Below are 19028 nucleotides of genomic sequence, written 5' to 3'. Positions count from 1 at the left end.
CATTCACCCAGTCCTAATGATGGCCCTGTTATACTACCTTAATGGGACTGAAACAAACATTCACAACACTAGATCAACCCGGTTGACTATTTATGTCTCTTGGCATCTTTGTGAAAGGATTTGTAGGAACGCACACTTTGCTGGTGTCCTCTCTATGCGATATATAATATTTAATGTTTTTGTCAAGGTCTATTTTTCTGGTCTGTGTACCAGGGTTGATATTTTGGTGGGGGTTCAGACAGGTTTATAATATTGTAACATGAATGAGATTTATTTTTGTATAATTAATAGAAATATTTGGAATTAATATTTTGCTGTCTCATCTAATTCCCTTCCATTTGTGTTTATGCTCTGTTAGGAACATTTTACTTTTTGATTCCACTAAAACATTAGCACATACATGCTATTGACTACTGCCCAGGGGGGTATTTTTTCTGTGTTATACTGGTTACCACAGTCCCTTGGTGGTTCAAAAGGGTACACTCAATATTTAGTACATAGGTCAGTTCACAAAATGCCATTGGATTAGCTAAAATTCGGCCACACATTGTGACTTTGACCATTTTAACATACCCTATGTATGTATTTCTGAACCCTATTCTCTGTTTAAAGCCTTAAACCCCAATACTCTTTCTTGCTTATTGGTTAGATTTTTGGCTTGTCAGTATTTCAAAGCTTTATTCATGGCATAGACCCTCCGCATGGTCAGAATGTTAATGACCCGATATGGAATTCATTCTAACATATAAGCTTCTAAGAAGTAAAGAGAAGTAGAGTATAGAATTCTGTACATTTATACTGTACCAGCACATTATACTTTTGTTCGGTATTTTCATAAGCGAGTCCATAATTTCAGACAGCCTCTTGTTTTTGCCTCTCTTGATCAATGTCAAAGTCAGTTGTTTTCCAGACCTGTTCGTTCAACCTCACATTCTAGTGATGTTGACTCTTGGTTTTCAGTAAAGAATCAAAGAATGCAACATCAAGCAAGGATCCCAACAGCATACCCAACAATCTGAAACAGTACTTGACTGCAAACCACTACTAGATGCACAATAACGGGTTGCAGCTACAAGGAGAAAAAACTGAGGTCTTTGTAGTATTGGTGTTATATTTAATAGAATTGTGTATGAAGAATACAGAATGTAGAACTAGAATGGGTAGTATATTCCAGGCATATTAGGAAACGTAGAGAATGTTACCAGATGATGGTAGGCTTTACTTGTGTTTGTACACCCCCTTACTTACCTGTACGAGGCTGTTCAATAAATAAGGCTTTACCTAATTTGACCGTCTTGGAGGTTACAACAGATTTTGGTGACAAGCTAAGCAACCTTGTGAACCCACAGATTTTAATTTGGAGCTTTTACTATTTTAATGAAATGTTCCTGTGACGATATGTAATTGGTAAACCGCAAAAAAAATAAAATAATTGTGCAGCAGTGTGAGGAAGTGTGCCCTGGACTTTGCTCAACAGGCCCAGGGCTGTTGTGAAAATAGGTAGGTTTGACCACTGACTTTGTGTTTCACCACTGTGCAAATTAGTTGTTCAGTGTTCACCAGTTGCAGATTACATTTTGTATTCAGTTTAGCTGCCTATTGGCTTTATCGTGGCGTTAGACATTGCAGCTGAGACATTGCAGATGAGCTGTGTTTTTCCACATGGTAAACTAAGCTTGTGTTCTTCGTATTTTCTCTTACTGAACACGATAGCATGATAAGGAAGCGCATATTTTGTGTTTTTCTTTAGTGCAGGGAAGAAGTTAGCCTTGGAAGAGAGAGCCTTGAAATGCTGACCAATTTTCAAAAAATGTTCTCACAACTCTGACCTACAGTAGCCAGCATGTTTTGAATATTTACATCTGAGAGGGAAGGGCCTTTCAGAATGCTTTTTCCATGATTGTTTAGGATATAAAAAGGTGGCCCTGGTCAGTAGCGAGGGGAATTTCCGAGACCTCGGTCAGGATTGGACATCAAATGCCTGACACAGACACTTGTCCCGTGAGGGTGGATATCTCTTTCTCGCAGTTGAACAGGGGTCATCAACTTGCTGGCATAAGAAAGATGAAGAGCCTTGGCAGGCCCTACGGTGATGAATTTTGACTTTATCCTTTGTTTTGCATTTATGCTACAATAAAATCACATATATTTGCTGTGTACATTGTGGTTGAGAATCACTTTGATATATATTCCTTTCATTGCTGTGACTATTTTTAAACGTGTAACTACTCCCTTTTTAGGAACCTCGTGGTGGGATAATAATAAATGATAATAAATGTCTTCTTTAAACTAAGAAGTGCATTCCAGAGATTTGTGTCAGCTCAGTCATTAGTGAAAGCAAAACAAGGGCCAACACTCTGAATAAAAGGTATATGGTCAAATGATAATGTCTTAACTCCAACTGGCAATAAAAAGGCCCTGTAAGTCCCTAGTAGATAATAGGGCAAGGGGGATTCAAACTATCGATACGTTTACAGGAACAGTGATTTCCTGCACTGCTGAGTGTCTGCTGTCATTTTTAAAGGCAGCCCTGCCTTGCATTCAATGTCAACTTTGGAATTAATGGTACTTCCAAATGTATTAATCTACCTTATTTTTACATATAAGCCACTCCAAGGTCTCTCTGGATGCCTCAGGGTAAGGTACCATGTATCTATAGGCAGGAACATTAAAAAATATGTTTTATATGCCCTGGTGATGGAAAAACTGTGCTAACCGCCCCCCCCCCCCATTGTAGATACTTAGCTTCCTAGGCTACAATGGGAATATTTTCCACAAACCTAAAAATGGCTACAGAGGAGCGAACATGTCATGTAAGGACTCAAATGAATGGTGATAAATCCAACAACTTGCCCTTGTTTAATTCATCATAAATGGCACAGGAAAGAAGTTAAGACTTTCTTTTCTGTAAGCTAGATTCGTCTGATGAAGGAGGTGAAGAGGAGACGGAGTCACTGCCAGACCTCCACTCTACAAATGTGCAAGATGAGTCAGTGTAGGGAGTTGTACTGTCTCCCCAGCTGACAGACCAACAGCACAGAGACTGCAAGCATGTCCTGGAGCAGTTTGCTGGTCTGTTTTCTCTGACCCCTGGATTCACTACTAGGTGTGTTCATGACATTGACACTGGTGAGAGCCTACCCATCAAAAGTAAGCTGTGCAGGTTGTCTGACCAGGTCAGTGCCAGTATCAAGGCTGCGATAGCTAAGATGTTGGAATTTTGGGTAATTGAGCCTTCTGACAGACCATGGTCCAGTCTAGTGGAGCTGCTACCTAAACCTAATTCCCCCTGGGGGAAAAGAAAGTTCAGTTTTTGTGTGGACTACAAAGGACTGAATGCAGTCACAAAGACTTAAGCTTACCCTACACTTAGAGCTGATGAGCTCATTGACAGGTTAGGGGCAGCTAATCACCTGAGTATATTTGATATCAGGCTGCTGGCAGTTTGCCCTAAGTGAAAGAGCAAAGGAGAGGTCATCATTCTCCACACCAGAGGGGCTCTACCAGTTTAAAGTAATGCCCTTTGATTTAAAGGATGCACCTGCCACATTCCAAAGGTTGGTGGGCACAGCCATCTGTGCTAGAGCAGTTCAGTGCAGTGTATCTGTATGATATAGTTGTGTACAGTTCCACCTGGAAGGATCACCTGACTCACCTGAAGGACGTGCTTCAGGCCCTGCAGCAGGCAGGCTTGACTATTAAGACCAGTAAGAGATAAATGGGGCAGAGTTCAGTTCTGTATCTGAGTCACCTTGTAAAATCCAAACCATATTGCATTGGGCTTCTCCAATAACCCAGACACAGGTGAGAGCTTTCCTTGGTCTGACTGGGCATTACAGGAGGTTGTTCAAAATTATGAGACCATTGTGGCTCCCCTAACAGAACTCACCTCTAACAAGAGACCAAAGAGATTCATGTGGACTCCAGAGTGTCAGGAGGGCTTTGACACTCTGGAAAAGGTTATATGTTCAACACCAATGTTGCTGGCCCCTGATTACATAAAGGAATTTGTGGTTCAAACAGATGCTTCAGAACATGGGGCAGGGCAGTGTTGGCACAGGTAAATGAAGAAGGCCTTGATGAGCCAGTTGCTTTCATCAGCAGGCGATTGACCCAGAGAGAGCAAAAAAGTGTCATTGAGAGGGAAGCCTTTGCTGTGGTTTTGTCCCTGAAAAAGCTCAGACCATACTTGTTTGGTACTCACGTTTGTGTACAAACTAACCACAGACCTCTCAAGTGGCTAATGCAACTAATGGGGGAGAATCCTAAATTGTTGAGGTGGTCCATTTCCCAACAGGGGATGGACTTCACAAAGGAACACAGACTAGGGGTGACCCATGCTACGCAGATAGACTTTCTAGGTTTTTCCACTTAGCTGATGAGGACTACCAGGGTGTAGGTCAGTTACCCATCACCTTTTGTCTGTGAAGGCGCCATGTGAGGATGTCACCCTTTTACCATGTTCACCCCAATATTTCTGAGTGATACTGATAGTAACTGACCCCGACTGTGCCCTGGGCTCTGCCTCATGGGCCCGGGGCCAGTGCTCTGAATAAAAGGTATACGGTCAAATGATAACGTTATAACACCAATTGGCAATGACAGGCCCTGTAAGTCCCTAATAGATAATAGGGCAAGGGTGATTCAAACTACATGTAAGTCCCTAGTGTATAATAGAGCTGGGGATGTTTAGAGGCCCAGCAGATTTCCTGCACTCAGAGTGCACTGTTGAGTGCCTGCTTTCATTTTTAAAGGCAGCCCTGCTTTGCAGACTGACTTTAAAATACTTTCAACTTCAATTGTGGAATTAAAGGTACTTCCAAATGTATTAATTTACATTATCTTTACATATAGGTCACCCCCAAGATCTTCCCTAGATGTTCCATAGTAAGGCACCATGTAACTATAAGCAGGGGGTGCCTTTCACCCCCCCCGCACACACATTGTAGATACTTCGCTCCATAGACTAAAATGGGTATATTTTCCATAAGCCTCAAAATGGCTAGGGAGGAGCTAAAAATGTCATGTAAAGACTCATATGAATGGTGCTGATATATCCAACAACTTGCCATTGTTGAATTTATCATGACTGACACAGAAAGGAAGTTATATGACTTACTTTTCTGTAAGCTAATTCCAGCCTGCTAGTGGTCTCTCCTGATTGGTCAGCCATAACTGGATTAGCCAAGCTGCTCTGATGAGGTTATAAGTAGCCTGCACTGAACAGAGGCTATCAGACACAAGAGGTTAGAAGATGCTAAGGCCAGAGCAGGAAAAGCTGGGCTGGTTAAATCAAGATGAGGCTTCTAAGAAAAGCCAGTCAGAAAGGTCAAAAAGGCATGCAGCCAGGCCTGCCCTCACCTCTCTACCCCACAGATAGTAGACTTAAGGCAAGAATTTGCAGATGTGCAGAGGGGAAGTTAACGGAAATAAGCTACACCAGTGGGTTGGCTTAGCCAGGTCTTGATCCTCTGGAGGAAAATCATCCATCTTGGAATGTTAGAGTTTTGGTCCTAGGCAATGGTTCCCCTGCCTTCCCTCTTTCATCATTCTCAGATACTTTTAACAATCTCCCCCACCCAAAACACAGGTTAAGAGTCTGGGTGTGTGGATTGATCCTCGGCTTACCATGGATTCCCAAGCCAGTAAAGTTTCCTCCACTTGTTTCGGTCTCCTACGTGCGTTTAGGAAGATTCTCACCCCTCTCCCTCCCACCGCCAGAAGAATTCTTATCCAAGCTTTAATTCTTTCCCGGCTTGTCTACGGAAACTCCTTGTTCCTTAGCTCTCCGCTTTACGTAATAAAGAAGCTGCAGAGAGTGCAAAATGCAGCATCCAGGCTTCTTATTCAATTACCAAAATATTCTTCTACCAAACCGGCTATTTCTACTCTCCACTGGCTCCCCATCAAGGAGCGGATTCACTTTAAATCACTTTGTATTGTTCACAGGGCCCTACATGGTAGGGGTCCAATGGATTTTCCTATATACCCCATCTAGGAGCCTACGGTCTTCCTCTCTTAGGTATGTCCATATTTTTCGGTCTAAGAGAGCCTGGGGTAGCAACTCCTTCTCGAGTAAGGCTGCCCGTCTCTGGAATGCCCTTCCCTCGGAGCTCCGCCATGAATCCTCAGAGCGACTCTTTAGGAAAAAAATGTAAACTATTCTTTTTTGTAACTAACTTTTGTTTTCCCTCCTGTATGTGATTTCTGCTGCTGTTAGCGCTGGGATGCCCTTGGGTAACTATGAGCTCTATAAATTCAAAAAACTAAACTAAACTTCGAGTGCAGTGCTTTATGGGACACTTTGGAGGAAGTTGTCATACCTCTGGTATGCCCACTGACTGTCCCCCTAGATGATTAAGTAAAAAAAAAGTGGCTGATCTGCACTGCAGTGCAGATCTGCTGCTGGAACCCTGGTCTGCAATCCAGGGGACTACACACTGAAGTGCTGCTCCTGTTGCACATTGGAACAACAGTCCAAAGAACTCTGCATTGCTTCAAGGAGGGCTAGTCAGGATAAGGGAGATACCCAGGTCAGATAACCCCTGTTCATCCCCTTAGTAGCTTGGCAAGAGCAGTCAGGCTTATCTCAGAAGCATTGGGTAAAGCATTTGCACACAACACACAGTAATACAGTGAAAACACTACAAAAGGACACCACACCAGTTTTAGACAAATAGACAATATTTATCTGTGTAACATAAGACCAAAATGAGAAAAATCTAACATACAGTGATAGAGATATGAATTTTTCATATACAGTTCCTTGAAGTCGATAGGTCCATCTGGGGGCTATCACAGCGTTGTGAACAACCAATCCAACAGTTCAGGCCGACTGTGGCGTCGCAAAGACCAGCAAACAGTACCCTGGAAATGTAGGGCATTGTGATCCTCACGATGAGATCCGGAGTGCGCTGTTGCTGGCACCGGTTCCGTAGGTCAGTGCGGGGGTCGTCAGGCCCTTGAAGTCACACATGTTTGCTGATCGAATTCCAGGCTGATGAACTCAGGAGGATTGGCATGGATGGCATCAGGGCTGTGGTGCAAAGTGGGACGATGCGACGTGCCGTGCCCACAGGTCACAGTGCACGCAGTGGCTCGGTGATGGTGTCCAGCAGTGTCGGTGAGGCCAGGGCAGCGGTGTGAAGCAGGGCATTGTGACGTGCGGTGTCACCAGGTCACAGTGCAGGCGTTGTTGCTGAAGTGCTGTCGTCTGTAGGCCCAAGTTGGTGGTGCGGAGCAGGACAGGCTCCGTGTGGTCCATGGGTCGCAGTGCAGACAGCGACACCTAGTGACAACAGTGGAGTCGATGGTTCTGGCGTCGGTGGGCCGGGGCTGTGGTGCAGGATGGGATGGCGCTCAGTGTACCTCACGAGTGGTGTCCACAAGCCGCGGCGCAGGCAGCGGCTCTAGTGTCAGCAGGGGTGTCGGGGAAGCCCAGGCTGCAGTGTGAGCAAGGCGATGCTGGAGTGCGGGTCCATAGGTTATGGTGAAAGCAGTGGCTCGGTGGTGGCGTCAGATGGCTGCATCAGTGGTGGCGTCAGTGAGACCAGGGTTGCAGTGCGAAGCGGGGCAGTGAGGCTCCATGCGGCGTTGGCAGGTCACGGTGCAGGCCAGCGGCGTCATTGGTGGCGTCGCAGTGGTTTTACTTCCTGTACAGCACAAAACACACAGTTCCCAGTACTGTAGACAGATGAAACTGAAGTCTTTGATACCCCTGAGACTTCCAACAAGAGGCAATCTCTACCCCAAGCCCTTGGAGAGCTTTCCCAAGCAGGATACACAGCAAAATTCACCTTTTTTTTTTTATTTTAAGGCAGAAGCAGCAACTGCTGGCCAACCCAGCAAGGCAACACAGCAAATGGGCAGTACTCTTCCTCCAGCTCTTTCCTTGGCAAAGGTTCCTCTTGATCCAGAAGGATTCTAGAAGTCTGGGGTTGTGGGTCCAACATTTATACCCTTTTCAACCTTTGAAGTAGACCACCTTCAAAAGAAAGTCTATATTGTTCACAAGATCCTGCCTTGCCTAGGCCTGGCCCCAGACACACGCCACGGTGTCGGAGACTGCATTGTGTGAGGGCAGGCACAGCTCTTTCAGGTGTAAGTGACCACTCCTTCCTCCACTGTAGCCCAGATGCCTCATCAGGATATGCAGGCTACATCACAGATCCCTTTGTGTCACTGTCCAGAGGGAATTCAGACCAGCCCAACTGAGTCTGACCAAGACAGGGAATACACAAGTAGGCAGAAGCACAGACTGGTTTAAGCAAGAAAATGCCCACTTTCTAAAAGTGGCATTTTCAAACTAACTATCTAAAAACCAACTTCACTAAAATATGTATTTTTAAATTGTGAGTTCAGAGACCCCAAACGCCACATTCCTATCTGCTCTCAAAGGGAAAACTTTAAGGATATTAAATGCTGCCCCCTTGTTAACCTATGAGAGACAGAGGCCTTACAACAGTGAAAAAACGAATTTGGCAGTATTTCACTGTTAGGACATGAAAAACACATCAATACATGTCCTACCTTTAACATACACTGCACACTGCCATTGAGGATAACTAGGGCCTGCCTTTGGGGTGCCTTACATGTACTAAAAGGGAAGGTTTGGTCCTATGTCCCCGATCTTATTTACCTTCTTCATGGAGCCTATGGTGGCCAGGATTTAGGGCAATGAAACAATTGAGGCCCCTGTGTCAGGCATGGCTAAGTTAAAGATGTTCGCAGATGACACCATTCTGCATTTGAAGCCAGGTAAGGAGGATGTCCGGAGGGTGTTAGGCAAGTTTGAGCACTTCAATAGGATTAGGGTCTATAAAATTAATTAAATAAAAGTGAGCTGCTTCTCTTTAATAATTCAGCTAAGAACATTCCTGTTTCTGTGCAGCCGTAAGCTCGTTCCCAAAGCCTGATACGCTATGTGGGGCAAATAACTACTCCCAGCTATTTCAACTGCATTGTGTAGTTATTTAGAAGAAAGTTAGGGGGCTACTTGACAAAGGGGCACTTTCTTCCTCTGATATTGGTTGGCAGGCTAGCTCTCTTTAAAATGTCCATTCTATCTTTGCTTCTTTTTCTCTCCTTGAATGTCCCCATTAAAGTTAGCACAAGTTATGTTAGCTATATTGAATTACTTTTTAGACATTTTATTTGGATGGGTAAAATATTCAGTACTTCAATTGGATATTGCTCAGAATGGGTTGACCCTTCTCTATGTTGAACATAATTTGAGGAGGCCTTTTAAGTTGTTTTGGCAAGAGCTCTAGATGGAAGGGGGATGGTTGATTTTTCTCTCAGACAAAATGATGCAGGAAGTTTTTTTAGGGCTGTGAAATTTACGAAAAAGACCAGATACAAGGTTCTGTAGGACCTAAGGGTCCTACTGTCAGCAGTATATTGGTTTAATCCTATTCCATCAGGTTGCATGTACCTTACATTACAGGAGTGCTATTATTCTGAATTGTCAATTCCTCATTCCTGACATCAGATACTGGAATTCTTGTGGATTTAAGGAGTTGAGGCACTTTCTTTTAGGGGGTAAATACATTACATGGCAAGAATTTAGTGCTTGGTGTGCTGATCACTGCAAACAATCTTTTCTAGGCTATTAACAGATTATATATTTCTTTAGGGCTGTTGTCAAGAATCTAGTCAAAACACATCCTGCGATATGCTTGCTTTTGAGGTCCAAGCTTCTGGGCACCAGCAATTGGTATAGGCTACTACATAATCAGGGGGTGCAGCAGCATGCAACACAATTTTGGGAGAAAATCTAGTCAACTACACAATGTCATCTCTCGGAAGAGGACTGGCAGACTATATTGTTAGTGGGCTCTAAGTCATAAAGAGCGGCAAATTTTAAAAGGATGCTGTTTTCATCCCAATGGATGGTTTACTATACACCCCTTCATAGATTGTTTCCATCGGTCAAGACTTTTTGCCATCTATGTAAACAGCAGGGGATTGATATATATATATATATATATATATATATATATATATATATATATATATATAGTTTACACTTGTCACATGCTGGGGCATTTTTGGGAGTAGCAGTTTCCCGCTCTCAGTCTGGGTCTCCAGGTTGAGATAGACTCCAGCAGAGCTAGTGCTCTACAATTGGGAAATTAGGACAGTGTTTATTTGTGCTCCACTTTTGTCAAATCAAGGAGCGGGCTATGGAGAATGAAACTGATGGAGTTCCAACATGCCAAGACTGGCCAAATAAAATGCTTAGAACAAGGAAGTTTGAGGAGGTGTATTCAAGGTGGGTAGGGGTTTAAAGAGATGGAATGCCTCTTGCCACTATCTTGATTTATTGAAAAGATGGGTCCCGTTCTCTTTTAGTAGCACTGTTTGGGATGGATTGATGGCTATGCCCTTCCCCCGTACTTTAAAATGCTGCAGGATGTGTTTTTTTTTAAGCTATACCTTAGCCGAAGGTTTTTAAGTATGGCCTGATATAGCATGATAGCCATGTAGTATCTTGATTTTGTTGTTTCATTTTGTGTTGTGTTTTTCTTTCAGTAAAATTGGGAGAAATGGTATGATGTTTCAGCTTCAGAACTAGGGATGGAATGAAGCTGTATATATACTGGTATTTCACGTATTGTGTAAAATTAGGATTTAAGATGCAATGTTTTAATTTTAATTGGATTTCATGGCACTTTGGCATTTATATCCTGGTTACTAAAAATTTGATTCCTCATCAGATCTATGGTATCTGCTTTTCGACTGTCCCAATGCGAATTTTGCACAATCTTTGTTTTTAATTTATAGTTATGTCTGTATGATGAATTATTTTCTTCTTATTGCCTCATAATGTATTAAATCAATTTCTTGACATAATCCTGTACAATCCTGCTCAATAAAAATAAAAATATAAAAAAGGTTAACCATATGTGGAAAATTGCATTTATTCTGCGACTTGCACTCCCTTTGCACACAAGGATTTTCAGACCTGTAATACAGTACCCGTCTCACACTGCTGTCCCTCCCCTCCCTCAAATCTCACCCCCAGATCTCCTCACATTTCTTTTCACATCTGTCTAAGCCTTTTGCTTTCCTCTGTCACCTCTCATCATCTGCCATGACTGGCACATACCACTTGGTGTTGCTCAATACCTATTCACTCTTGCAGCCACCACACCCATGCACATCAATTCAAGAAGTATGAGACCGCTGAAACTATAAATCATGGAACTGACAGGACCAAAATGAGTTACTGCTTTAATTCAGACTGCACGCCGAGACATACTGCCCTGAGCTGACACCTCATGGCCTTTGTAGGACCTCTATTTTTACTTTACTTGGCTGCGCCAGAAAAGGCAGTGATCCCTTCCAAGAGCATCTAAGAAAATGCTGGAGAAAAGCCAGGGTCTCTTTGTGTCTGCTATTATTCAGTCATCTAACTAAAAATCTTACATGGAGTTTTGCAGATGTAAATCACTATAATGCACAAACATTTGTTAACCAGTAACTTCACTACATCATTTTTTCAACTTAAATATATAAATTGCTGTTAATTTCTGATTTTTCAGGAATTTATAAATGCGTGTACTTCAGGCAATGAGAGGGGTATTGTTAGACTGTTCAACCTTGGCGTGGTCTCCCTTAACTTTTTGCCTCGGTTTCCCAGCTTGTTGATGTGTTTCTGGACTCTGATTTTGCTGTTTGTGTTGCTCTGCTAACCAATGCTAAAGTGCAAGTGCTCCTTTACAAAATATGTATGTAATTGGTTTATCCATGATTGGTATATTTGATGTATTAGTAAATCCCTTGTGCAGTGCACTAGAGATGCCCAGGGCCTGTAAACCAAATTCTACTAGTGGGCCTGCAGCACTGGTTGTGCCACCCACATAATCATGTCTCAGACCTGCCACTGTAGTGCCTGTGTGCAGTTTTAACTGTAAATTCGACTTGGCAAGTGTACCCACTTGCCAGGCCTAAACCTTCCCTTTTCTTACATGTAAGACACCCCTAAGGTAGGCCCTAGGTGTCCCCGAGGGCACGGTGCAGTGTATGGTTAAGGTAGGACATATAGCAATGTGTTTTATATATCCTGACAGTGAAATATTGCTAAATTCGTTTTTCACTGTTGCAAGGCCTGTCCCTCTCGTAGGTTAACATGGGGGCTACCTTTAAATCTGATTAAAGTGTAGATTCCCTTTGGGAGCGGATGGATATGTGGCGTTTGGTGTCTCTGAGCTCACAATTTAAAAATACATCTTTTAGTAAAGTTGATTTTAAGATTGTGTGTTTGAAAATGCCACTTTTAGAAAGTGGGCATTTTCTTGCTTAAACCAATCTGTGACTCTGCCTGTTTGTGGATTCCCTGTCTGGGACAGTTTAGTGTGAGGTGCAACCAGCCCAACTGTCAGACAGTGACACAAAGGGAGCTGGGGTGTAGTCTGCATTTCTTGATGAGCCGTCTGTGCTAGGAGTAGGGGAGGGTGGTCACTTACACCTGAAAGAGCTGTGCCTGTCCTCACACAATGCAACACCCTGGTGATTGTCTGGGGCCTGGCCTGGGCAAGGCAGGATTTCACAATCAAGAGAGACTTTGCTTTGAAGTAGGCCTACTTCAAATGAGAAAATGGGTATAAGAAGGGCACCCAAAACCACAGACTTTAGAACACTTCTGCCTGGAGAAGAGCAGAGGAAAAAGAGCTGCCATGCCTGTAACTGTGTTTTGTGGAGCTATCCTGCAGTTGCTGCTTCTGCCAAATTAAGAGGGCAAAGACTGGACTTTGTGTGCCTTCCATCTTGTGAAGATCTCCAAGGGCTTGATTTAGAGCTTGCCTCCTGTTTGACGTCTCAGGGTCAGCAAAGACTTCTCTATGCCAGCACCTGGGGTCTCTGGAGAGACTCCTACTCTGCCCTGTGGTGCCCATCCAGTTCCTGGGACCCAGAAAGGAGAAGCTGGCAGCATAAGAGGAAGAAATCCACGCACAGAATGCCGTGCAGAGAAAAAGATTGACGCAACTCCGATCTGCGGCTGGGAAATTGACGCGCCGCCGGCTTCGCGGCTGAAAATCGATGCTCGCCTGTAAAGCAACTGAAGAATCAATGCACGGAGCTGGAGAAACGATGTGCAGCATTGCTTACAGAGGCTGGTGAGATACCCGTGCTGCGTGGTTTACGGATCATCGTGCGGCTGGATTTCCGACACAAGTATCGCTGGGTGTGTAAAAACAACGCAAGGCCTGCCGGGACCCGAGAGTACTGACCGGATCGATGCATCGGTCTCCTGTGGAGAGAAGAAACGGCGAGCCCGACCCGACAAAAGGAGAAATGACGCAAGGTCTCGCTCGTGAGTGAAATCAGCGCATCGCAATCCTTTTTTGATGCACACTCGTCCCGTGCGGGGTTATTTTTGACACACCCAAGGTATATTTTCACTCTAAAAGTGTTAGTGTGTGTATTAAACTACATGAAGACTCTTTTTGCCTTTTAATTGATAACTTGACTTGTGTATTGTGGATTTTTGTCATTTTGGTCTTGTTTTGTTTAGCTGAATATTCTCTAGTTTCTAATCTTGTGTTGTGTTGTGTTATTTTGTAGTGTTTTCATTATGTTACTGTGTGTGTTGGTACAAATACTTTACACCTAGCACTTTGAAGTTAAGCCTACTGCTCGTGCCAAGCTACCAAGGGGGTAAGCAGGGTTTAGCTGAGGGTGATTCTCTTTTACCCTGACTAGAGTGAGGGTCCTTGCTTGGAGAGGAGGTGACCTGACTGCCAACCAAAGACCCCATTTCTAACAGGTATAGGCATATTTTTGGTAGTAAAGTACCTGAAAACTGTTGGGGCACATGAATGCTGAATTGCGGGTGTTCCCTCATTTTCCTACTGGACCCACTCATGACCAACCAAAACATCACACTTCATGGTATTTTTGCTCAGAAAGAAATTCTACCATACACGTAACATTTCTGTGTGAATTCATCCTATTGACAGGGCTACTCTCCCAAAACCCCTGCATCTGAATGACTTACAACTTACAAATGATGTTTAAGTGCACACATTTTGGGAATCAGTCCACATGCCTGGATATGCAACTGAACTTATTCAGCGCAGCACGAAGAAGCTTTTTTCAATTATTATTAGTTGAAGCAAGCACAAAAAGACTAATGCAGGTAACAGTGAGCATCACTGGGTGAGCCCGCTAGGCACTGAGATAGATCAGGTAGGATATGAGGCGAATTGCTACTCACATTTAGAGTAGAAGGATTTGAGCCAACATAGGCACTGCTGCCTCATGCAGAAACCTTGTTCCCATGCAGTTCATGAATCACTGAACAGGGTCATTGGCAGTTCTAATAGCCAGGCATATGAACATTGATAAAGATGCTACATCCACAATAGCATTGATTTTTGGAGTTCTGGTGCCCAAACGTGACACCTGTGAGCTTGACGAACACCTCCATCCCCATAAAGGTCCAGTCCACTGACACTACTTTCCTGGGACATAATAAAGCCTTGCCAAATGTTACTGTTTTATTAATTTGCATCACATGACTGTATGGCTGGTAGTATTTAAAAACAAAAATCTATGTGAACTCATATGCCTGTAAATCACCCGATAGACTGGCTGGGACTGCCTGATCGCGTTACATCACTTTGCAAACCTCCAACATCACTGGACATTTTCTTATACAATTGAAGCACCACTGAGTGAAACCTGGGCAGCATTATACAGTGATTACAAAAGTGACTTACAATTTGAGACTGTAGCACAACACCACAAGTCAGGGGTCACACATGCTACACCTGAAAACGCACAATTGACACCCATGGTCATGCTCAAGCTTTACCCGAGACTTGCAAGTGTAGTGTGAGACTAAACAAACAAATTCAAAGTATGTATTATATTAAAATTTAACATAGAAATATACCATGATGAAGTGGTAAGATTATGTGCTATCATATAGATTTATCAAGTGCCAGTCATCTCAAGGCGCAATAAAGAATCTTAGTGTGTAGCTCAGAAAACTCATAACGCCAATGGGAATTGTTTGCTGGAGACACTCAAAATACATATGGGCTGGCATCACTAATATTATGACTTCCTGGTCGATCTTAGGTATGGATGAAATACGAGTTCTTCTGCCTAAGCAAATATGCATTGCTTATTTTGTTGTGTACGGGCATCTCTGGTCAAATCCCAAACCATCAGAGCCGTGCCTATGCTTAGATCAACTAGATTGTCTGACCAGCACACCAATCCATTTACCTATTACCAGTTAAAGGGGAATTTCTCTATTCAGACCGAGAGAAGAGAACCTGCCATGGTCCCTACTTCTGGTGAATTTAAAGGTAACCATTCTGTCTCAGATAGAGCCAGCTCAAAATACAACAAAGAAATCATGCTTACTGACTACAGGATCAAAGATTGTTAATTTTACGTCAGCACACATCGAAATATTGAATTACCCTTACCAACATATTTCTGTCTGCAAGTGTATCTGCTACAATAGCTACCACAGAGAAAATGGAAAAACCTCAGCTGATCTGAAGACACCACATGGTAAGCACTGTAGAGAAGTTGTAAACAACATTTCCATTGTGGCTGGAGAAAATAGGAGAAGGCTTATCGAGCATCCTGGGATAAAAGAGATTAGGAGTCTGGCATTAATGGAGCTACTAGTCCTATCCCACATTCAATGCACTAGCGGACAAATACCACAGTAGTAGAACAGTGCTGCTTCAGAGGCTGCAGGTATAAAAAAAAAGAGTATCTACACAAACTGCCATACATACAGTACATGCTGCAAGCACACGTGTGCCTCCAGAGAGTCCATGATCACATGAATGCACACGCAGATACATAAACACCAACAAATGCACACAACTGTGGACTTGATCTCAAGTTTCACCACCCAGCTTCTAAATTTCTTTAAAGTGAAACTTATTGCTACGTTTGCCTTGGGGATCAGAGGTCGGTGACAAACTTCTATCTTTCCATGTATACATGTTCTGATAAGTCTGGATACTGTCTCCATCTTGAAAAGTGCAGAAAAGTAAAACACTGAAAGCATGCAGAAGCAGAAAACTGACAACTAGGCAATACTGAGCGATATGGCGAATATATTGGCAACTATAACAACTTCCGTAATATTCAACATAAAAGGATGATTCTGTGTATCTATATCTAAAAGCCATGCGTGTGTCAAAAAAAGCACGAAAAAGGATTAGAAGGATAAACAGAAACCTGCCTGAAAGACACCGACCCGAGTTAGGCTGTCCTAATCAAGCAGGTCCTTGTTATATGGGCAAAGATATTAACTGAGTTTTGATATTTTCAAATTGGAATGGTATTTTTTCTACAATCCAGGTATTTTTTGGTGAATATTTCTTTGTTCTCGTGAGTATCCCAATAGTATCGCTACCTACATTTTTGAGCATCGTTGAAGCTAATGTGCTCACCAAGTCCATTTATTTAAAACTGCATAATAAGGCCTCAACTCATGTTTCATTTTTTGGCTGTATATAGGCCCAGTGAGGTAAACTAGGGCAAGTTCAGTGTGGTCTGGCAATAGACTGTGTGAACAATTTGCTAACAGTAGCTTTTATTGTATTACCGCCTGCTGGCATCCAAGCAGTTCACCGGTGCCGGCCAATATTCTGCCTCACACATAATCTACGCTTCAAAGCAAATTTCCAAAGACACCATATTTAAGATCCCTCAACAACAAAAAGCAAACACTTTGGGTGGCCAGGTCAGAGCACAGGAGAAAACATAAAATGAAATTGAAAACAATTCCAGAACTCATCGTGGGAAAGTTAGGGAAAGAATAATATTTATTCCTTATGTTAAAAAGACATGCCTGTCAGTTTTTTTTGTCCTTCATCTGCTTTCCCTGAGAGAGCAGAGTGATGAAGCTTTCCATCCAGTCATTCTCAACTGGCGTGGGGAAAGAAGTTCACTCCTAACAGAGAACATTGGCCAACAGACTTTCCTTTAAAAATATTTTACTGGTAAAACCGTAAAGTTGTTAAGACTATTCATTTTATACAAAATATAGTGTTTCAACAAAAAACAGATACTTGAACAATCCATAAGTATTTGTGGGCGTTGTAATTCCATTACCGCACTTTTTTATCACTAAAGCATACATCTCTATTAACAGACATTTTTAAAGTTGTAAATCTGCTTCTGGTAGATTTTCTTGTAAGGTTTAATTTATATCTTTCAGAAGATACACAAAAATCACTAAACATACACACTCCCACTAAGTCTTGGAATGTCCATCCCACAAGAGGGGAGCGGGCATGGTAGTGGCCACAGGAAATGTTAACGTGCGTTTTGCACTTCGTAAATACCTACAAACTGGCGGATTAAAATTAGGCATGGGCACATAAACCTATATCTTTCATAGATTTAAGCTTCAGATTGTCAGCAAGCTTAACGGGCATAACACTAGAATAAAATCGGCAATAGAATATCGTTGGGCCAAATATCGAGGCAATAATATGAAGAACCTATATATTGTGAAGGTATGTTTAGATGGGTAAACATAGGTTTACTATACTGAACTTCACATATATATATATACCTTCACGATAGGTATATCTTGAAGGTCTGTAGTTGTGGAGTTATTAATAAAGCTATACTTACCTGTATGAACTTTCCTTCAGTATCTTTCGGTCCTCAATATTTTTGCCATGATATTTTCAGTCATACAGCTCTTTGAACTTTGTCAGGTCTACCTTTTTTTTATGTCCATAATAGTATTTAGCATGAAACTGCCATGATGTGTTTTATGGTACAGACCTCTAGGATTCGAACAATTGGGGCCTAACTGATGGCCTCTGCTTGGTAGTAATGGAGGACCCGGATTCTTCCTTCAATGTGATATCAGTATTAAAATAATTGCAGAAGGTGCACATTTCAGGCCTTATTCACAAATATGTTTTAAAAAGTTGGATATGTACTCAGTTTATATTCCTCCTACAGTTTATGTAGATTCGGAGTGTAGTGGGCTGTACAAAATTATCCAGGTGCATGCATGAAAATCTACACAGATTTCAGTTCTTTCAATGCATATTCATTATCCTCTGTAAGTAAAATGCAGTAAAGAAAAGAACTGACGAAAACGTGTCTGGTGGCTGTACTTTAAATTAAAGGAACGGAGTTGCTCATAAAAAGGGGTTGGGGCACCGAGGTTGTTTTTCAGATACCCAAAATGTGAATTCCAATACAGAGTCAATTCAATTTCTATTGTGGTGTCTCCAATTCACCTTGTTGAGGGCTTTTTTGAAGACATCAACTCCATCGACCACAAACTGAGACACTCCTCTACAGAGAAATAATTAACCACAAACCAAGTATCAACATGTTCTATCCCTGAACACAAAGACCTATCATACCGAGAACCACAGATACAGGCAGGAATGGGGATATTTAATCCTATAACCTTCTTTACAGGAATGATAACCCAGCAAACTGTCGGCCCTCAATGAAAAATCCTAAACACAGACTTGATAGGAGAAAATATCAATGCGGCAGCCGAAACCTTTTATGCATGTGATAGTAGCAGTGAGTCATAGAACTCATACATAACATTGTTGAGATCCCTTCGAACAGGTGTGAATTTGAAAAGTTTCAACAATACCTAGACCCACCTTAAGTGTCACTGAATTCAATTGAATCCAATTGAACGGAGAGAGAGCAGAGCGCGAAAAGAAAAGCATCGGTGACACACAAAAAATACAAAGACTGAGACAGATTGAAACAGAGAAAGACTGAATGATATGGTCTGGATTTTAAAGTTTAAATAGACTTCACATATTCATAAAAAGGGCTACAAAATGTACCAAAATGGGTTATTTGACACCATATAGAGTTTTGTATTTAAAAGGACTAATAAACGTAACTGGCTTTTAATCAGCAATTATAAAGACTGTCACTGTGTCAGGAGGAAGAAATGTAAAGAGTAAAGAATTTAATGTAATTTGGTTTAAACAACATGACACTGCCGTTCCTTACACAGAAGTAAAGTATCTTTCTTTAAATGCCAC

General features: G+C 42.3%; 1 protein-coding gene across 1 annotated transcript in view; it reads right to left on the bottom strand.

Annotated features, from left to right (window-relative positions):
* MUSK (muscle associated receptor tyrosine kinase) overlaps nt 1-19028 on the bottom strand; it is a 595710-nt gene that overhangs the window by 508679 nt on the left and 68003 nt on the right. The window lies entirely within an intron of this gene.

This window comes from Pleurodeles waltl, chromosome 1_2 (genome assembly GCF_031143425.1).
Source record: "Pleurodeles waltl isolate 20211129_DDA chromosome 1_2, aPleWal1.hap1.20221129, whole genome shotgun sequence".
Taxonomy (NCBI): Eukaryota; Metazoa; Chordata; class Amphibia; order Caudata; family Salamandridae; genus Pleurodeles; species Pleurodeles waltl.
The sequence above is the reverse complement of the archived record's forward strand: the minus strand, read 5'-3'. Positions and strand labels throughout refer to the sequence as shown.